Source organism: Stomoxys calcitrans, chromosome 4, assembly GCF_963082655.1.
Source record: "Stomoxys calcitrans chromosome 4, idStoCalc2.1, whole genome shotgun sequence".
Classification (NCBI taxonomy): domain Eukaryota; kingdom Metazoa; phylum Arthropoda; class Insecta; order Diptera; family Muscidae; genus Stomoxys; species Stomoxys calcitrans.
The window spans coordinates 8376975-8400296 of NC_081555.1; positions in this window are offsets into that span (position 1 = coordinate 8376975).

The window sequence follows — 23322 nt, forward strand, 5'->3', positions numbered from 1 at the left end:
GCTGCGATATCAGACGCGAATATGGTTGATTTCGGCAATACTTATCTAAATATATCTGCCATAAAAAACGCTCTGACTATTTAGGGTCTTGAACTCTTAACAGGCGCATTTATTACTTTATTTAGTTAAAATTTGCTACAGTGAGTTTTATTAGTCCCGTCGAAGTCCGGAACAAAGATGTTCCAGATCAGACCATATTTCTATATAGCTGTCATATAGACCGGTCCGCCAATTTAGGATCTTAAGTCCATAAACGCCGTATTTATAACCCGATTTCATTGAAATTCAGAAAAATGAGTTGTACTAAAGCCAGTGATATCCGACTCGAATATGGTCCCTTTCGGCTCATTTACATATAGATGTCACATAGGCCGATCTGGCAATTAGGATTCCTAAGCCCATTAAAACCATAATTCGCTGAAATTTGCAACGGTGAGCTTCATAAGGCTCGTCGATATCCGAAGCGAATATGGTTCAGATTGGGCCATATCTGAATATATGCCCAAAAAGTAATTGCGGATTTTTCATATAGTCGGCGTTGACAAATTTTTTCACAGCTTGTGACTCTGTAATTGCATTCTTTCTTCTGTCAGTTATCAGCTGTTACTTTTAGCTTGTTTAGAAAAAAAGTGTAAAAAAAGTATATTTGATTAAAGTTCATTCTAAGTTTTATTAAAAATGCATTAACTTTCTTTTAAAAAATCCGCAATTACTTTTTGGGCAACTCAATAGTTGTCATATAAATTCATAAAAACAGCATTTACTATCCAAATTTGGTGAAATTTTTAACTATGAGTTGTACAAGAATCCCTGATTTCCGAACCGAATATGGTCTAGATCAGACGATAATTGGATATAGCTAACAATGAGCCGACTTTTGGTTTTAAGCACTTAAAAGTCTTTTTTATTTCCCATTTCGCAGGAATTTGAGACTTATTCATATGGGCACATATTCGAATTTTAATGTGGCTACAGTAGAGCTATGGAGGCCACCGTTTCGCTGCGGGTTAGCATGTCCGCCTATGACGCTAAATGCCTGGGTTCGAATCCTGGCGGAACATTACAAAATTTTTCAGCGGTGGTTATCCCCTCATAATGATGGCGACATTTTCAAGGTACTTTGACAGGTAAAAACTTATCCCGCTCTGCGTCACGCCGATCGGACTAGGATATAAAAAGGAGCTTAATGGAATGCTCATGGGCAAATTGGCTATCCGTCCGTCTTTCGAAATCACGATGGCGTTCGAACGAGTGAAGATATCCGCTTGAAATTTTGCACCGATACTTCTGATTAATGTAGGTCGTGGGGATTGCAAATTGGCCATATCGAACCTATCTCCGATTTTGACTTCTTAAGCCCTAAAGGCCTCAATTTTCATCTGATTTGAATGAATCTTGGCACAAGGATTTGATCCCCGGATCTGCACTTTTAAGTCCCTAGAGTTCTTAATTTTCAACCGATTTGAATGAAATTTGGCACAAGAATTTCTGTCATGACTTCCAACATCATTGCGAGATTGGGTTCGAACAAATTGTTACAGCTCCCATGTTAAGTGATCCACGGATTTGATTTCTTGAGTCTCTAGAAGCTTAAATTTTCACCTGATTTGGCTGAAAATTGGCAATAAAAATTTCCGATTGGAATGAATTTTGTGACAAGAACTTCTGTTCTGATTAGCAACATCCGTGTTTAGTACCAGGGTTGCCCTTTATATTTCGGGAAAACAATATATTAATAATCGAAAATTGCTTAATTGTTTTCCAAAATACTCCCCATCAAGATCAAACAAATTGTCGAAGCACTTTTGCCACTCTGATTAAGGTATCTCCAAAACTTGCATTCTGAACGCATCAACCGCTTCTTCAGGTGTCGAAAAACGTTGACCTCTCATTTCATTTGTTCAGGAATAAAAATAAGTCATTCGGTGCCCAGTCAGGAGTATACGGCGGATAAATCATCGAATCGATGTTTTGAGTGCTCAAAAATGCATTTGTTTCGTATTTTTGGAGCATTTCTTTTGACCAATCGACACGAGCCGATTTTTGAGCGATTGACAAATTGTGTGGGATCCAACGCGAACAAATATGTCAAATATTCATGCAATATTGAATGTATGCTGGTCCCACTAATACCTAAGGTTGTCCCAATCTCACGATAGGTCACATGACGATCTTGCAATATCAGTTGGCGCACAGCATCAATGGTTTTAGGAACAACGACCTTTGGACGACCTTCACGAAATCCGTCTTGGAGTGAACTACGACCTTGGTTGAATTCACCATACCATCGATACGAACACTGGTCCTTGATGGAGCTTCACCTCCAAAAATTGAATTAAGTTCATCGATGCACTGTTATTGAGTTAATCTACGTCGAAAGTTGTAAAAAATAATTGCACCAAAATGTGTACGATTTAATTCCATTTTTTGGAAGAGATGAATCTCTTATGTTACAGTAAACAACACAAATAGCGCTCGTATGTCAAAACGTTCTGAGTACGTAAACATGAAAAATGTCAAGCTTTACAATGGAGCTGTCAGTTGACAGATTGCAACACATGGGTTGTTCAATCCCAAAATATAAAAGGCAACCCTCGTATGATTCGTATAGGACTTTAAACTGTAAACAACACAAATAGCGCTCGTATGTCAAAACGTCCTGAGTACATAAGCATGAAAAATGTCAAGCTTTACAATGGAGCTGTCAGTTGGCAGAGTGCAACACAAGGGTTTTTCAATCCTAAAATATAAAAAGCAACCCTCGTATGATTCGTATAGGACTTTAAACTGTAAACAACACAAATAGCGCTCGTATGTCAAAACGTTCTGAGTACGTAAACATGAAAAATGTCAAGCTTTATCATAGAGCTGTCAGTTGACAGATTGCAACACAAGGGTTGTTCAATCCGAAAATATAAAAGGCAACCCTCGTATGATTCGTATAGGACTTTAAACTGATATTGACTACTTGAGCCCCTGGAAGCTTCAATTTTCATCCGATTTGGCTGAAATTTAGTACATGAAGTATACCCGCGCCGAACCTTACCTAGATGACGTAATGAAGAAGTTTTGCAAAGACTACAACAGCTGGACTCGTTGGACCCAAAACGTAGCTCCCTTCAGGTTAAATTCATATTAACACACGTAATTCACCTTGACTTTCTTTATAGAAGTCCAAACGCAGATAGGGAGGCTTCCATTGACGGCTTTATGTCGATGGTGGAGGGGGGGCTGCCTGCTCCATTCTTTTAATAAAAGATTAGTAATTTTCTTTCAAATAAGTTTATGTTGATACCCACACTCTCTAAAATAGGAACACATGGCCTTTTGAAGGGGTTTTTTTTTTTGTCTCATTTTGTTTTGATTGGTCTACATGTCGGCATGGGGGTTGGATGTTATTCTCAAAAATCTTTGCTTTGAGTGCCTTATTGTCGCCGGAGACAATGTTCATTTGGAGATCTTTTGAGATGGCATCCCAGATTTTTGGCACTATATTTGAATATAAGATTCCTATTCTTCCCCTAAATTCCTTTAAATTGACACCCATATTACCCCGACCATGTCAGATGTTGGTTTGGGGGGTTTGGAGGAGTTTTCGGCAGTTACTGGACCCGACATGTTTGAAAAACAAAACAAGACTTTCCCTCGAAATCTAAAGTTACCCCCGCAGGTTCAAACTACACTCTGTAAAAATTTCAAGAAAATCCCTATTTGACTCCTTGAGTCACTGGAAGCCGCATTTTTGACCGATTTGGCAGAAATTTTGCATATAGTGTTCTGTTATAACTTTCAACAGCTGTGTAAACTACGGTTCAAATCGGTCTATAACCAGAAATAGCACCTATATTTTCGCAGAATCCATGGTGGTAGGTTCCCAAGATTAGGTCCGGCTGATGTTTATTTAAGATGTTAGTGTAACTGTTATTCGAAAACGGCAACTCTCAGCATAATTCACTAACCACCACTCTGCTGATGGTCGACCATTGGCCATCCTCTCATCACCCAAGATGTCCCATCAATGTCTTTTAGATGCAATATTTGTCGAATTTATCTCAATGTCTGTATTAAATCAATTTTTATTATCCTGAAAGAAAAACATAAAAACCAAAGCTTCATCATACACACATATGGTCCACACCCTGTTGTTAGGTAGCCTCTTACACATAAGAATGTCACAAAAATTGATGATGATGGATTTTTAACGATTTGTGGTTTAATGCCACGCAAAGAAGAAACAAAAAGCATTCGATGAGCAGGAATACTATATTTTATTCACATGTCCATTTAATCCCATATACATTAAGCCCATGCAGCGCATCAATATCGCTGAGATGCTAGTCATCATCAAAAAGTCATCACTTGCAAAACTTGGCTAATGGGGCTAAGGTGTTTAATAGGTTCAACTTGAAAAAAAAAGTAATAAGGTCAAAATTGGTCTTCACATGCACATAGTTGTTACTAGGTTCGTTTGCGGCAATTTGTTTGGGCCTTAATAAGTTTTATTTGGCAAAACATAATTCATTATTACGCAGCTTTTATGAATAATACCATAATGCATGGTTGGCTAATTTTCCAAAAAAAAAAAAAAATTGTTATGATGGTGACATTCATAAGTCACTGAAACAAGGCCATGTAGACACACTTAGACAAAGAGCAATGAACTGGAAAGGGGACTTTAATACGGTTAAGAAATAAGGTAATGGAAAAATAAACGGATTCATAACATATAATTATTCGGTAAATATTGGGTTGCCCAAAAAGTAATTGCGGATTTTTTAAAAGAAAGTAAATGCATTTTTAATAAAACTTAGAATGAACTTTAATCAAATATACTTTTTTTACACTTTTTTTCTAAAGCAAGCTAAAAGTAACAGCTGATAACTGACAGAAGAAAGAATGCAATTACAGAGTCACAAGCCGTTGAAAAAATTTGTCAACGCCGACACTATGAAAAATCCGCAGTTACTTTTTGGGCAAGCCAATATAAGGAAGAGGTTAAATGATGGAAAAGGGTTCCCGAGGACATATCCAAAAAAAATCCATGAGAAATAAACGCATCATTCATCTTTGCCATTATGGAAATACTTCAAAGCTATGCTATTTTCATCCAATTTCATGAAAATGCAATGAGAATTTTATGAAATCTCTTTAAAACCATGAACTTCCTCAGCACATATGGTCTAAGCCGGACCAACATGCTCCCCGAGTCATTAAAACAGATCTTCAGCCATTTGTTGTGAAATTTTCAAGTTTTCGATTCTTCTCTTGATTTTTGTTTTATTTTTTTGAAATTCCTACACGCATAAGTCTGGAAGGAAATCATTTCGTTTTTTCCCCCTATCTGGCTACGCTGGAATGGAGATTGACATGTAGCTGATATGTAAAATGAGAAAACAAAATCACTCAGCCACAACCGAATTTGTCAGGTTTTCCTTCCTTCTGGACACAGTGGCGGTTGCAGTGGTACGGTGGTGATGGTAATGATGGTTTCTTTGCCAATGTTGGTGTGATTATATCGTCAGTGCTTAACATGGAAGCGTCAAAAATCGACGAAGTTGTTTGGTGTTCCATATATAAAACAAACAATTAAATTCAGTTCAATTTGTCTACGACAAAATAAGTAGTAAATGTGGATGGATGATACACTTGGTCGAGCTCGAGGAGAGAGAGAAAAAGTCAAAAAGAAACTACACTCAAAGAAATAATGTTAGTATATAAAGAAAAAAAAAAAAAAACTCCAGAATCTAAAGCAGCGATGCCCAAACCCTTACGGTAGCGTTGATGGCAAGTCACAGGTATACCCTCCACCATAGGATTAGGGGCATACTAATTTCGTCATTCTGTTTGTAACACCCCTAAATATGCGTCTGCAAATTTGCAAATTTTGATCATGAACAGTCCACTAAGGACCAGGGGGAAGCTTTTCACATATCAATGAGTGCAGTCCGATTATAGTATAAGCTCAATGATAATGGACCTTCTTTTTACAGCCGAGTCCGAACGGCGGGTTGCAGTGCGACACCTCTTTGGAGAGAAGTTTTACATGGCATAGTACCTCATAAATGCTGCCAGCATTGTAAATGCAAATTTTACCCATGAACATTCCACTAAGGTATAGGGGCAAACCTCTCACATATCCATGAGTGCAATCCGATTTTAGTTTAAGCTCAATGCCCATGAACATTCTACTAAGGAACAGGGGCAAACTTCTCACATATCAATGAGTGCAGTCCGATTATAGTTTAAGCTCAGTGATAAGGGGCCTCCTTTTCATAGCCGAGTCCGAACGGCGCGCTGCAGTTCGACACCTCTTTGGATAGAAGTTTTACATGGCATAGTACCTCACAAATGTGGCCAACATTAGGTGGGGAAAACCACCGCTGAAAATTTTTTCTAATGGTCTCGCCAGGATTCGAACCCAGGCGTTCAGTGTCATAGGCGGACATGCTAATCTCTGCGCTATGGTGGCCATCAGCCAGCATTAGGAGAGGAAAACCATCGCTGAAAATTTTTTCTGATGGTCTCGCCAGGATTCGAACCCAGGCGTTCAGTGTCATAGGCGGATATGCTAACCTCTGCGCTAACTTGACCTCCCGAAATATACGCCTAAGACCCCAGAAAGTATATATATTCTTGATCGGCATGACATTTTAAGTCGATATAGCCATGTCCGTACGTCTAGTAGGTCGATTGGGATTGCAAATGGGCCAGATGGGTCCATGTTTTTTTTTGATATAGCTGCCATATAAACCGATCTTTGGTCTTGACGTATTGAGCCTCTGGAGGTGGCAATTCTTGTCCGATTTGACTGAAATTTTGCACGTGGTGTTTTGGTATCACTTCCAGGAACTGTGCTTAGAATAGCTGCCACATAAACCGATCTTGGATCTTGACTTCTTGAGCCGCTAGAGGGCGCAATTCTTATCCGGTTTGGCTGAAATTTTGCATGAAGTCTTGTGTTATGACTTCCAACAACTGTGCTTAGTATGGCGCATATCGGTACATAACCGGATATAGCTGCCATATGAACCGATCTGGGATCTTGACTTTTCAGCCTCTAGAGGGCGCAATTATGGTCTGATTTGGCTGAAATTTGGCACGGGAATTTTTTTTTTTTTTGACTAAAATTTTGCACTTGGTGTTTTGGTATCACTTCCAACAACTGTGCTTAGTATGGTTCAAATCGGTTCATAACCTGGTATAGCTGCCATATAAACAGATCTTGGGTCTTGACTTTTTGAGCCTCTAGAGGGCGAAATTCTCTTCCGATTTCACTGAAATTTTGCACGTGGTGTTTTGGTATCACTTCCAGGAACTGCGCTTAGTATGGTTCAAATCGGTTCATAACCTGTTATAGCTGCCATATAAACCGATCTTAGATCTTGACTTCTTGAGCCTCTGGAGGGCGCAATTCTTATCCGATTTGGCTGAAATTTTGCATGAGCTCTTGTGTTATGACTTCCAACAACTGTGCTTAGTACGGCGAATATCGGCACATAACCATATATAGCTGCCATATAAACTGATCGTGGGTCTTGATTTCTTAAGCCTCTGGAGGGCGCAATTACGGTCCTAATTGGCTGAAATTTTCCACGTGGAGTTTTGGTATCACTTCCAAGAACTGTGCTTAGTATGGTTCAAATCGGTTCATAACCTGATATAGCTGCCATATAAACCGTTCTGGGATCTTGACTTCTTGAGCCGCTAGAGGGCGCAATTCTTATCCGATTTGGCTGAAATTTTGCACGAGCTCTTGTGTTATGACTTCCAACAACAGTGCTTAGTATGGCGCATATCGGTACATAACCGGATATAGCTGCGATCCGATCTGGGGTCTTGACTTCTTGAGCCTCTAGAGGGCGCAATTATGGTCAGATTTGCCAGAAATTTTGTACAAAGGCTTCTCCCATGGGTCCAATATGGTCTGAATCAATCGTTAGCTTGATGCAGTTCCCATATAAACCGATCTCCCGATTTTTCTTCTTAAGCCCCTACAAGGCGCAATTTTTATCCGAATGGACGGAAATATTGCACAATGACTTCTACAATGTTCAGCATTCAATTCATTTATGGTCCGAATCGGACTATAACTTGATATAGCTCCAGTTCTTATTCATTATTATTTGTTTGCCTAAAAACTGATACCGCGCAAAGATCTTGACAAATGCCATCCATGGTGGAGGGTATATAGGATTCGGCCCGGCTGAATTTAGCACGCTCTTACTTTTTCTTATTCTCTTTATTTCATTCGTTGTTGAGACAGCAACGAATGAACATGCGCAGAGGTATACAACAACTGTACCAAGTACGGTTAAAATCGGTCTATAACCTCATATAGCTCCCATATATACCGATCTCCCCATTTTGACTTCTTGAGCGCCTGGAAGCCGCAACTTTAGTCCGATTTAACTGAAATTTTGCATGTAGTGTTCTGTTATGACTTTCAAGGACTGTACTTAGTACAGTCCGAATCGGTTTATAACCGGATATAGCTCCCATATAAACCGATCTCCAGATTTAACTTCAAGCATATTTTTCTGAGTGTGCGTGTATATTAACCCAATGTTTGTGGGGAGCTTAATAATAACTGTCCGTCCGTATGTCCCGTGTACTTAACTATTTGTACGCGTAACATGCGATCGACGATGATCAAAATGCCAAGCTGAGAAACGGAAGAATTCTCAACGACATCGGCCCAACTACACAATGGCAGTTAAGTTTTTAAGCTGAATATTGGTGGTTCGCTTGGCTTGACTGGGGTCTTTTGTTGTTGGTTTTAATTTTCTTGGTTTTTTTTTCTCTTATTGTGTTACTCTAATCTGTCACGAATGAGTTCACTTCACCTGCCGCAATTAATGATTTTGCTGTTACATTATTTGGTTTTGGGGAAGAATTCGCGGTTTTCGCGCCACATAGACATTGAATATCTTTAAGCGATGGTGTTTGCGGTGGCAAAGAATGGTATTGAAGTTTGAAAGAAAACTCTTTCAGACTCTTTTCTTTAACTGAATTGTGCCACTATGATGGCTTGTCTGCAACTCCCTTTTTCATGAACGTTTCATTGCAATTCAAATGTTAATTTTTTTACAATTTCAATAAAATGTAATGGCATGAATACGACTGAGTGGTTAATGGTTGTTTCAAGGAATTTAATAACTACCGCCAGAAATTCTTAAGCACAATTTTCCCAGAGCTAATTTTATTAAGAATTTATTTTTATTCTTTAAGAAAACTTCAATTCAGCCTGGCTGAATAGAATTTTCTTTAGGAAAACTCAATTCTGCCAGGCTGAATAAAGTTCAGCCAATGCAGCAAGGTCAAAGTTGGATTCCCTTAAAGTGTAAAGCTGCAAATAATATTCCCATTATCAAGCTGTTATCTGGATAATCCATCAATAGGGCTCACAGGATCTTCTCTTTAATGTTTGACTTTCTTTTTTCGATGAAATTCGTGTTTATAACTCAATTTATGCCATAAAATGTTCTATTCTATTGGTCTTATCTTTTCTTTGGGTAAAGCTCACTGGATAAATTTGGAAGGCTGCTATAGAGTGTGTACTTTTCCAGCAACTCCGACATTCCTCTATTCCTGAACTTTCTGTCCTTTCTTTTCCGATATGTCCATTGTTATATTAAAAGTGTTTAAGGCATATAAAGTGTGAATTTTTGGCTGTTATCTTATTGGCAACACTGGTTTAAACAGCTGACGCATGTTTCGTATTTTGTTTCACTGTCAAACCTCTTCAGTTTGGTCTATAATTTAACCATGAATCGACTTAAAAACAAAATGCATGCTCTTTTAAGAAAGTTCATCGCGCGCTACTTCCATTCAGCAACGAAGCCCATTTTTGGCTCAATGGGTGCGTAAATAAGCAGAATTGACGGTTTTGGAGTCAAAATCAACCAGAAGCATTGCAAGAACTACCAATTCATCCAAAATGACACAGTTTCGTGGGGATTATGAGTTGGTGGCATCATTGGACCGTACTTCTTCAAAGATTATGTGAATCGTATGGTAACTGTGAATGGTGAGCGCTAACGCGAAATGATATCCAACATTTTTTGGCCAAAATGCAAGAGCTTGACTTGCATGACATGTGGTTTCAACAAAACGAAAAAAATTCCTTCTCTCTGCATGGAAGTGCAAAGTACGGTTCAAATTCCTTCTCTCTGCATGGAATGGAGTACTTTAAGCTCTTTTTGTTCTGGTAAGCTTTATGCGCCCTTTCTTGGGAAACTAGACGGACACAGATTTTTAATTGCGCACAAATTTTCACCCTGGATTTTTCAATCATTTGTCTCTTTTTTATACACACCACTGAAGGGTGGGGGAATTTTCATTATGTCATGCCATTTGCAACACATGGAAATATCCATTTCAGATCATAAAATGTATATATATTCTTGGATCTTGTAAAAATCTAAGACGATTTAGCTATGTCCGTCCGTCCGTCTGTCAGGTACATTCCTACGCCTGTCTGTGGAAATCACTCTACAGTGTTTTTTTCCCATAGGCAGGTTAAGTTTGAAGATGGCCTATAACGGATTATATGTTGATATAGGCCCATATAGACGGACCTCCCGATTTAGGGCTCACTAAAGCTGTATTTTTTTGCCAGATTTTATAGAGATTAACCACAATGCTTTGTGTTAAGATCCCTAACATTCAAGCTGAATATGGTACAAATCGGCCCATATCTTAACTTAGCCCCCATGTAGACCGATCTCCCAATTTAAGGTCCTAGGCCCATAAAAGCCACACTTATTACCCGATTTCGCTGAAACTTGGCACAATGCTTTGTGTTAAAATACCCAACATCCACATCATCCGATTTCATCCGGTCCATGGTCCCCAACATCCATGCAGAATATGGTCCAAATCGGTCCATATTTTAATTTAGCCCCCATGTAGACCGATATAGGGTCTTAGGCTTTTAAAAGATGATTTTTTATGCGATTTGGCTGAAATTTTGGCAAGATCCCCAACATCCATGCTGAAAATGGCCCAAATCGGTCCATATCTTAATTTAGCCCCCATGTAGACCGATATCTCGATTAAAGGACTTAGACTTATAAAAGCTGAATGTGTAACCCGATTTGGCTGAAAATTTACACAATGCTTTGTGTTTAGATCCCCAACATCCATACTCAATATGGTCCAAATGGGTCAATATCTTAATTTTGCCCCCATGGAGATCGATCTCCCGATTGAAGAACTTGGCACTTGGCACAATTGTGTTAAGATCCCCAACATCCATGCTGAATGTGGTCCATATCGATTTATATCTCAATATAGCCTCCTTACGGACCGATATTTAGGGGCTTAGGCTTAAAAATTTTAATTTTTTACCTGATATGGCTGAAATTTGGCACATCGATTTGTGTTAAGATTTTCAACATCCGTTCTAAATATGGTTTAATTCGGTTTATATCTTAATATAGTCCCCATATATAGAGATGGGTTATTGGTAAATACCCAAAAGGTATTTGTATAGCTGCACTATATACCGGTCTCTTAATGTAATGTCTTGGGCCCATAAAAGGCGCATTTATGGTCCGATTTTGCCAAAATTTGGGACAGTGAGTTGTGTTAGGCACTTCGACATCCCTCTTCAATTTGACTCAGATCGGTTTATATTGGGATATAGCTGCCATATAGACCAATCTCTCGATTTAAGGTTTTCGGCCCATAAAAGGCGCATTTATAGTCCGATTTTGCCAAAATTTGGGACAGTGTGTTGTGTTAGACACTTCGACATCCCTCTTCAATTTGGACCAGATCGGTCCAGATTTGAATATAGCTGCCATATAGACCGATCTCTCGATTTAAGATTTTGGAGCCGTAAAAGGCGCATTTTTTGTCCGATGTCGCCAAAATTTGGGACAGTGAGTTGTGTTAGGCATTTTGACATCCCTCTCCAATTTAGGCCGGATCGGTCCAGAATTTCCTATAGCTGCCATATAGACTAATCTTTCGATTTAAGGTCTTAGGACCATTAAAGCCGAATTTATTATCCAATTTTTCTGAAATTTGGGACAGTGCGTTGTGTTAGGCCACTCGACATCCTTTTTCAATTTGGCTCAGATCGGTCCAGATTTTGATATAGCTACCATATAGACCGATCTCTCGATTTAAGATTTTGGAGCCGTAAAAGGCGCATTTATAGTCCGATGTCGCCGAAATTTGGGACATTGAGTTGAGTTAGGCTTTTCGACATCCCTCTTCAATTTGGCTCAGATCGGTTCAGATTTGGATATAGCTGCCATATAGACCGATCTCTGGATTTAAGGTTTTGAACCCATAAAAGGCGCATTTATAGTCCAATTTTGCCAAAATTTGGGACAGTGAGTTGTGATAGGCCTTTCGACATCCCTCTTCAATTTGGCTCAGATCGGTTCAGTTTTGGATATAGCTGCCATATAGACCGATCTCTCGATTTAAAGTCTTGGCACCATAAAAGTCGCATTTATAATTCGATTTCGCTGAAATTTGTTACAGTGACTTATATTAGGCTTTTCGACATACGTATCGTGTATGGTTCTGATCGGTCTATATATGGATATAGTTACCAAAAAGACCAATATTTTGTTCTACAACATTGAGCAATGACTTGTACTTATTAGACCACACAATGTTCGTGCCGAATTTGGTCCAAATCGAACCATATGTCGGTATAGCAGCTTTGGGGGAATAAATTATAAATTTTTCACTTTTTTTACCCGAGATGGTGGGTCTCCAAAGTTCCGCCTGGCCGAAATTAACGCCTTTTTACTTTTTCCTACTGTAAAAGTCTATAGTGTTAGCCCAGTTTTATGCAGTCTTCTCTCTCTTTGTCTTATTGAAAATACTTTTTTTTTTTTTTGGAAGTACTTTTAGATCCGGTGTTCACCGTGTCTGGCTAGTTTTAAGCGGCAACAAAGGTTACACTGTATTGTTATTTTTCCTAAATGTTGTACTTATTTCCTCATATCATTGCATGTCACACTGCACTTTTTTCTTTCTTATTTTTGTCTATACAGAATTTTGATTTCCTGTTACCAATTAAGTAGAGACAACTTTCTTTCTTTCTAAACTTGTCGAAGGGCATATACACTCGCACTCATACTCTCACTTGTAGTTCAAAACTAATGATTACCTTAATCCAAAAACGGATATAAATTCATTCAATATACCCTTACTACTCTTTTCTTGAACTTCCTTTCGAATCGAAATTAATTTACACGCGATCTTGGCAAAGAAAAACCTTTTCCTTTAAGAATACGAGGAAAAAACTAAACTAAATCGGAAATGTTTGAAGCATGTGTAGCAGCAGTAGCGGATGAAACAAAAAACTAATCTTATTTCCGTTAACTTCAAAATAAAAGAATTAGAAACATATCATACTTGGAAGCAAAAGACAAGAAACCAAGGAAAATAGTCATTGTCAGTGATGGCAAGCAATCATACTACAATATATTCTGGTATGATGATATACCAAATAATGTATGTTACATTGTATATTTCCCTAAAGCCAAAAGCTAAAATAAAAACAAAAAAAAAACTTCCCAGTATTTTTGATTGATTTGAATTCTACTTTGGATGATTAAGTGTCTACACACTCATACCCACATAGCATATGTATGTAGAGATACCAATTTTGTAGATAGGATTTGATATATGTAACGCCAGAGACCAACAAAGTGTCTGACAAAAGTTTTCCCATCTTTTTTGGGACAACTTTTAAGAGAGCATTTCGTTTGGGTGATTGCTATAAACTAAAATTGCAACTGTTACTTCCGACAATTATACTGGCGGAAACTTTTGCTACCCACTGTTCTTTGAAAACTTTAAGAAAATGTCTTTATTATGTTGACGTTTACTTTTGTTCCTCACTTTTCCTTGGAAATTCCAAAAAAAATAAGACTTTTTATGCTGACGTATACTTTTGTTACCCACTGTTCTTTGAAAATTATTTAAGAATATGTGAATAAATTGCTTTCATATTTTCCAGACTGATGATTGATTAGTTTGGATATTTTTATATCCTCCATCATAGGATGAGGGTATACTAATTTCGTCATTCTGTTTGTAACAACTCGATTTATTCGTCTGAGACCCCATAAAGTATATATATTCTTGATCGTCGTTATATTTTAAGTCGAACTAGCCATGTCCATCCGTCCGTCTGTCTGTCGAAAGCACGCTAACTATCGAAGGAGTAAAGCTAGCCGCTTAAAATTTTGCACAAATACTTCTTATTAGTGTAGATCGGTTGGAATTGTAAATGGGCCACATCGGTCCATGTTTTGATATAACTGCCATATCAACCAATTTTGGGTCTTGACTTCTTGAGCCTCTAGAGGGCGCAATTCTTATCCGATTGAAATGAAATTTTGCACGACGTGTTTTGTTATGATAGCCAACAACTGTGCCAAGTATAGTTGAAATCGGTCCATAACCTAATATAGCTGCCAAGAAACCCATCTTGGGTCTTGACTTCTTGAGCCTCTAGAGGTCGCAATTCTTATCCGAATGGAATGAAATTTTGAACGACGTGCTTCACTATGACTTCCAACAACAGTGCTAAATTAGGTTCAAATCGGTCAATAACCTGATATAACTGCCATATAAACCCATCTTGGGTCTTGACTTCTTGAGCCTTTAGAGATCGCAATTCCTATCCGATAAGAATGAAATTTTGCACGACGTGTTTCGCTATGACTTCCAACAAATGTGCTAAATTAGGTTCAAATCGGTCCATAACCTGATATAACTGTCATATAAACCGATTTGGGGACTTGATCGCAATTCCTATCCGATTTGGCTGAAATTTTGCATGACGTATTTTATTATGACTTTCAACAACGGTGCTAAGTATGTCCACATCGGTTTATAAGCTTATATAGGTGGCATATAAAACGATCTGGTATCTTGACTTCTTGAGCCTCCAGAGGTCGCAATTGAAATTTTGTACGACGGATCCTCTCATGACCATCTACATACGTGATTATTATGGTCTGAATCGCTCTATAGCCTGATACAGCTCCCATATAAATCGATCTCTCTATTTTACTTCTTGAGCCCCCAAAGAACGCAATTCTTTTTCGAATTTCTTTCTCTTTTCTTTAATTGGCTATGACAGAATATTTGTTCCACTAGCCGAACGTAGAATAGCATTCCAAGCGCCTCGATCTTCTGCGCTCATTCTAAAATCTCTGACACCAAGTTTCGAGGTGTCTCCCACCACTTGATCTTTCCATCGGGCTTTTGGTCTTCCCGGTTTGCGTGTATCACCGTGTTTGCCTTCAAAAGACTTCTTTGCTGGAGCTTCTTCATCCATTCTGACAACATGACCTAGCCAACGCAGCCGATGTATTTTGATGCGTGTAACTATGCTATCGTCGTCATACAGCTCGTGGTTCATACGTCGCCTATATTATCCGTTAACGCAAACTGATCCATATATATTACGAAGAATCTTTCTCTCAAATACTGCAAGCACTGCCTCATCTGCTTTCACAAGTATCCATGCTTCAGAACCATATAACAGCACGGGTAGTATCAGTGTCTTGTATAGTGTAATCTTCGCCTGTCGAGAGGTAGCCTTGTTTCTAAACTGCTTACTTAGTCCAAAATAGCATCTGTTTGCCAGTATTATTCTTCGCTTTTTCTCAAAACTGGTGTCATTCGTTTCGGTTACGGCGGTGCCGAGGTGGATAAAGTTATAATCTGGTATAGCTGTCATATAAACCGATCTTGGGTCTTGACTTCTTGAGCTTCTAGAGGGCGCAATTCATATCTGATTTGGCTGAATTTGTTTTGTTATGACTTTCAATAACTGAGCTTAGTATGGCGCAAATCGGTATATAACCTGTTGCAGCTGCCATATACACCGATTTTGGATCTTGACTTCTTGAACCTCTAAAGGGCGCAATGCTCATCTGATTTGCCAAAAATTTTGTACGACGGCTTCTCTCATGACCTTCAACATAAGTTTCTAATATGGTCTCAATCGATCAAAAGCTTGATACAGCTCCCATATAAACTTATCACCCGGATTTGCTTCTTGAGCCCCTACAAAGCGCCATTCTTATCCGAATGAACTGAAATAGTACACAATGACTTCTACAATATTCAGCATTGATTTATAGTCCGAATCGGACTATAATTTGATATAGCTCCAATAGCATAACAGTTCTTATTCAATATTCTTTGTTTGCCTAAAAAGAGATACCGCTCATAGAACTCGACAAATGCGATCCATGGTGGAGGGTATATAAGATTCGGCCCGGCCGAACTTAACACTCTTTTACTTGTTTTGTACACTAGCATATATCTTTCATATATTGTTCTACAATACCTACATATGATAGCTTCAATGGAAATTCATTAGACCAAGCATCAACTCTATGTATTGGGTTGCCCAAAAAGTAATTGGGGGATTTTTTTAAAAGAAAGTAAATGCATTTTTAATAAAACTTAGAATGAACTTTAATCAAATATACTTTTTTTACACTTTTTTTCTAAAGCAAGCTAAAAGTAACAGCTGATAACTGACAGAAGAAAGAATGCAATTACAAAGTCACAAGCTGTGAAAAAATTTGTCAACGCCGACTATATGAAAAATCCGCAATTACTTTTTGGGCAACCCAATATATCAAAATAATTCCTTTCAATTTAGTTTTACACACTTTTTGTGATTAAAATCGCGTCAAAATACCAAAGTTTCTCCCTCACCACCAAAGTCAAACCACCATTCAAAGGAAATCTTTTATGATTTTCTATTAATGAAAGAAAATGTTAAGCCGTAACAAGCTGGTGTGGTGGGTGTTTAGTTCATAGAACTCTTTCCCTTTGAAATGGTAACAAAGGGTAACATTTGGTAAAAATTTGACTTTGTTAACTGTATCGACTATAAAAGGTTTGTAATTTTCCCCAATTTCATTTGCCTTACCAATATTGGCAGTCGTTGTTTTCATAAGGTGTCCTTTTGTAGCCTAACATATCCTTTGGCTGTGTAAAGAGAAAAAAACGAACCATGGCGTATCGAAGGCGATTAAATGTTCATGTCCACGTGAAATGCTTTAAGCAAGAAAAAGTTACCAAAGCAAATGCAATTCCTTTTTCCTAACTTCCTGCCTTCTTTCGGGCCAGTCTGGCTGGCAGTAAGAATAACAAACATTGAACGCTTAAAATAACCAAGGAAAAGGGTAAAAAATAATTTGTTAAACCCTTAGATCGATTGTGTTTTTCCTTAAATGATTTTTCGTTTTTTATACAGCTACAGAACTTGCCTTGGTCCTTCATGTTGTATTAGTTATGAAAGAAAATGTTTTCCCTAAAAAAGAATCCAATTTTTATGTTTACATTTTTAATAATGAAAAAATAACAACATCGTCATCAACATGTTTTATAACAATGAAAAATTATGATTAAGAATTACTGTCAAGGAGGGGGAGGAGAAAAGAACAGAAAAAAGAAAACCCAAAACCCATGGCCGCTATATTTTCGTTGGTTTTTTTCCCACATCCAAACTCTGATATAATGAAATTAAATTAAATATTGCCAAGAAATTATAAATGCTGCTTAAAGAAGCATGCCCTGAAATACCTCCCCCCCCCCCCCCCCCTCATCATCATCATCATCGTCATCAAAGTATTGAAAGAAACTTGCCCCGAGATGTAGAAAACAAAAAGCAGGAAGAAATTAATTGAAAAAATTACTGGAAAAAGTACATAAAATTCAAAAGGATATTTTTCTTCATTAGATCTAATACAAAAAAAAGGGACGAATCACCAACGGAAGGGTATGAAACGTGGACAATGGTTGTTTACAAAAAAATTATAATTTATAAGGGAGATTTTTTAGTTCATAACAAATTATTAATAAAACAAAGTAAAGGAAACGCCGAACCAAAGGGTGTGAAATTCGATCTGGAATTGTAATTAAAATTGAGATTTATTGAACTGAAGAAGAGGGAAATGGATGTGTCTGATACAAAATGCCCTGCGTTGGGCGCCAGTAAATGTAGAAAATTAAAAAAAAAATCAATATCAACAACAATCAACAAATATAGAAAATATGAACATGAAATGTATGAGCTCATTCAATTATTTTTAAAATTAATTCTTGGAGCTCTGCGTTGGGCGCCAGCATGTAAAGAAAGTAAAAGAGTAACTAGAAAAATGGTTTCGAGGAGAGAAACTGACAAATTGAAAGGAATCTTTGACAATATTGAAAATCAAGAAAATGCTTAAAAAAAAATCTAATATTTCTAGGAGCCCTAAGTTGGGCGCCAATTATAAAATCTTGTCATATTTCAATTTCTAATATCGGAATTTTAAAAACTAAAAAAAATATTGACTTGGTGAAGTCCTTTAATTTTGTTTTATTGTATTTATCGGCTATAGATCCATTAAAACACAAATATTTATGTTTGTTGCTTTTATTTCTTTCCAGTATTTCCTTATAATTGGAGATTTCATTAGTTCATAAAAAAAATATTTATACAAAATATTTGAGAGTAAGGGAACAATAACAGAAACAATAAATAAAATAAAAGTTTATGAAACAGAAAGAGGGAAAATGGACGTATGTTTAAGAAAAAAGTGAATTGCGTTGGGCGCCAGTAAATGTGGAAGACTAAGTAAAAGATTCTAGAAAAATTAATTTTTGTAAAGAAACTAAAGGAGTAACTGGAAATGGGTTTACGAAGAGGTTGATTTTAAATCAAGAAAATTTTTTATAAAAATCTAATAAATTTTGGAGCCCTAAGTTGGGCGCCAATTATAAAATCTTATCATAATTCAATTTCTAAGGTCGGAATTACAAAAATTTAAAAAATAGCTTCCTTATGTAAGGAGAGAAACCTTATTGCATCAAAATAACATCGCAAGTAACATAACTTTAGTCGAAATAATGAAGTTCCATGTGGAAAACTAACAAGTAAGAAGGCATTAAGTTCCACCGGGCCGAATTTTGTATACCCACAACCTTGGGATTATATGTAAACCACCATTCGTCATAATTGGGTAAAAAATGCATAATTTTTGTTCCCATAGCAGCTATATAGAAATATGGTCCGATTTGGACCAAATTCGGCAGGGACATTAAGTGTTTTAGTAAGTGCAAGTCACTGTTCAAAATATTGCTCTTTTTGGGTAGCTATATCCAAATATAGACCGATCTAAACCGCATAACATAACGAAAGACCTAACATAGGTCACTGTCTCAGATTTTAGCGAAATCGGATAATTAATGCGCCTGTAATGCGGTCAAGACTTTAAATCGAGAGAACGGTATATATAACAGCCATATACAAATCTGGACCGATCAGGGTCAAATTGCAAAAGGATGTCTAAAAGCCTTCCATAACTAACTGTCCCAAATTTCGGCGAAATCGGACAATAAATGCGCTTTTTATGGGGCCAAGACCTTAAGCCAAATTGAAGAAGGGTGTCGTATGGCTCAACACAACTCAATGTCCCAAATTTCGGTGAAATCGGACTTTAAATGTACCTTTTAAAGGCCCAAATCTTTAAATCGAGAGATCGATCCATACGGCAGCTATATGCAAATCTGGGCCGATCTGGGCCAAATTGAAAATCGATATCAAAGGCCCTAACATAACTCACTGTCCCAAATTTCGGTGAAATCGGACTATAAATGTACCTTTTCAAGGCCCATCGCCCATCGCCCAGCTCAAACGGCTTAAGGTAGAATCATGCAATTTTGCACGAATGTTGATCTTAGGTCATGGATTTGGTGATATTCGTACGTTTAGGTACAAAAAAGTACCAAAAAGTACGAAATGGTACATATTTGCCAATCGCAAACAGAAATTAGAATTGTGTTCTTGGGGTCAAATTCAAGAGCGTCTCGAAAAATAAGGTTTGGTAAAAAATTTTTAAAACCGTACCGGAAGAGGAGAAATAGTACGTTTAGTACCGGGATTGGTACTTTCCTTGTAAATTGTTTCTAGTTCAGTTTTAAAAGGAAAGTACCAATCCCGAGTTAGTGAGTATTTTAATGTTTCCCGACAAACTGACCCAAACATGGTTCAGATCGGGCTTTATTTAGATATAGCTGGCATATAGCAGTATAGTATAAAAAAGTACCAAAAAGTACGAAATGGTACATATTTGTCAATCGCAAACAGAAAGGGGTTAGAATTGTGTTCTTGGGGTCAAATTCAAGAGCGTCTCGAAAAATAAGGTTTGGTAAAAAATTTTTAAAACCGTACCGGAAGATGGAGAAATAGTACGTTTAGTACCGAGATTGGTACTTTCCTTGTAAATTGTTTCTAGTTCAATTTACAGGGAATATACCAATCCCGGGTGAGTGAGTATTTTAATGCTTGCCGACAACTGACCCAAATATGGTTCAGATCGACTATATTTAAATATAGCTGGCATATAGACCGATCTCCCGATAAAGGGTCTGAAGCCCATAAAAGCTTTATTTATTACCCGATTTCATTGAAATTTGCAACTTTGGGTTATTTTAAGCCTCCCGACATCTGACCTAAATATGGTTCGGATCGGTCAATATTAAGATATAACTGCCATATAGACAGATCCCCCCATAAAGGGTCTGAAGCCCATAAAAGCTTTATTTATTACCCGATTTCGCTGACATTTGCAACAGTGGGTTATTTAAGCCTCCCGATATCTGACCCAAAATATGGATTAGATCGGTCCATATTAAGATATAGCTGCCATATAGACCGATCTCCCGATAAAGGGTCTGAAGCCCATAAAAGCTTTATTTATTACCCGATTTCGCTGAAATTTACAACAGTGGGTTATTTTAAGCCCCCCGACATCTGACCTAAATATTGTTCAGATCGGACTATTTTTAGATATAGCTGCCATATAGACCGTTCTCCGGACAAAGGGTCTGAAGGCCATAAAAGCTTTATTTATTACCCGATTTCGCTGACATTTGCAACAGTGGGTTATTTTAAGCCTCCCGATATCTGACCCAAATATGGATTAGATCGGTCCATATTAAGATATAGCTGCCATATAGACCGATCTCCCGATAAAGGGTCTGAAGCCCATAAAAGCTTTATTTATTACCCGATTTCGCTGAAATTTCCAACTGTGCGTTATTTTAAGCCTCCCGATATCTGACCTAAATATGGATTAGATCGGTCCATATTAAGATATAGCTGCCATATAGACCGATCTCCCGATAAAGGGTCTGAAGCCCATAAAAGCTTTATTTATTACCAGATTTCGCTGAAATTTGCAACTGTGGGTTATTTTAAGCCTCCCGATTTCAGACCCAAATATGGATTAGATCGTTCCATATTAAGATATAGCTGCCATATAGACCGATATCCCGATAAAGGGTCTAAAGCCCATAAAAGATTTATTTATTACCGGATTTCGCTGAAATTTGCAACTGTGGGTTATTTTAAGCCTCCCGATTTCTGACCCAAATATGGATTAGATCGGTCCATATTAAGATATAGCTGCCATATAGACCGATCTCCCAATAAAGGGTCTGAAGCCCATAAAAGCTGTATTTATTACCCGATTTCGCTGAAATTTGCAACAGTGGGTTGTTTTAAGCCTCCCGACATCTGACCTAAATATTGTTCAGATCGGACTATATTTAGATATAGCTGCCATTTAGACCGATCTTCCGATAAAGGGTCTGAAGGCCATAAAAGCTTTATAGCGCGCAGTTTTTGAATAGTGACATATATATTAGACCACTAAATGCCAGTGCCGAATTTGGGTGCTTAAGTTATCCAATTTTTACCTGATTATGACGAAATGGGATTTACATATATACCCGAGGTATCCAAAATTCGGCCCGGCCAAACTTAATTCCTTTTTACTTGTTTGACTTACTTTGTTATTCCCAATTATTACAAAAAATCCTTCAAGATTTTGCTTTGGCAGCATAAGACCCCCAAAATCATGAACATCTTTTTAACCCATTCTGAATATTTTCTAAGCTTCTTTCTTGGTTTTTTTTAACTACTGTGCCTTACACCTTGATTTAATGGCCAGTAGTTCAAATTTGTTTAGGGTTTTCTCACCGGATGTGGTTGGTCGCCCGTCTTAGTATTAGTGTTTTAAATCTATCTCAAAAGTGGCTATTTAAATAACTATGTATGCATGTCGCAAAGCGTACAAATACAAACAAGAAAAGAAACAAAGAAATGTACTATGTTACTACTAACTTACTACTACCAGATGATATTACTCTAGTTTTCTGAAATCTTAACCGCAATTCAAGTGTGACTTTCAGCTCTAACATTTGCGTTTGTAATTTTTTTTTTTTTTCAAATATAAATTTAGCTCAATTTTCTTCTTCTTCGCAGCTTAGCATTTTCATTTCTCAGCTATTTCTTAAAAAATTTTTTTGTTTTTTTTTTCTCTCTTACACATATTTACTTTCTTTTCATAGTCTTTTGGTTTGTTTTATGACTTTTCACTTGTCTTTAGCGCTGCAGATAGTTGGAAGACATAGAAATGGTGGTAAGGTAAACTTCCGTTTACGAAAACAATGAATGTCATACATATTCGTTGAAAAAAACAGAAAACTATTTTAATAGGAACGATGAAGAAATCCATACCATCCATACTCAAAGAATGGTTTGGCCGCTTTAGGTTTCAAGTTGTTGAGTTTTAGTGCTGTTATTATTAAATTAAAAACAGACTCTAAATTGGTCTGTGGGAAACTTTAGTCTTAGAGTTGAATTGAAGGAGAGCGAGAGAGAGAGAGAGAGAAGGAAAGAGGAGGCTAGATAAACTTAGTTAGCTTCCCTAATGGTAGCAACAATTGTTTGCCTTTAGGTTCGATGTCATAGTCGTTAGTGTATGGCTGCCTTATGAAGAAAGTACCAATTTAATGATGACCACATTGGTTAATAGGGTTTTTTCCTTAGTTTTTTTTTTTATTTTCTTCAGTACCATTTCCTTTGTTTTTTAATTCTTCTTATTGTTTGTTTTTTTTTAGGAAAACCATTAACTTTATATGAAACCCATCATGCAATTTCCATCAAAAGCAACATGATTTAATGCAGCATTGTTTATTAATGCCCGGCTGATACTCCAAGGTATGTATGAGAACTTTAGAAAATATTTTATAATTATTTGTTAATAATGAGTATAGTACAGGGTGTGTTTTTAGAGTGATAAAAAGTTGTTAAAGCAGTTTTAAGGAAAATCTAAATCGATCGACTTGTGGCAGACACTTCCAGATGGCAAATAAATAAGTAAAAGCGTGCCAAGTTCGGCAGGCCGAACCTTGGAAACCCATCCACATGGATTCTGCTAAACTATGGCAGCTATATCTGCTTATAGACCGACTAGGACCGTACTT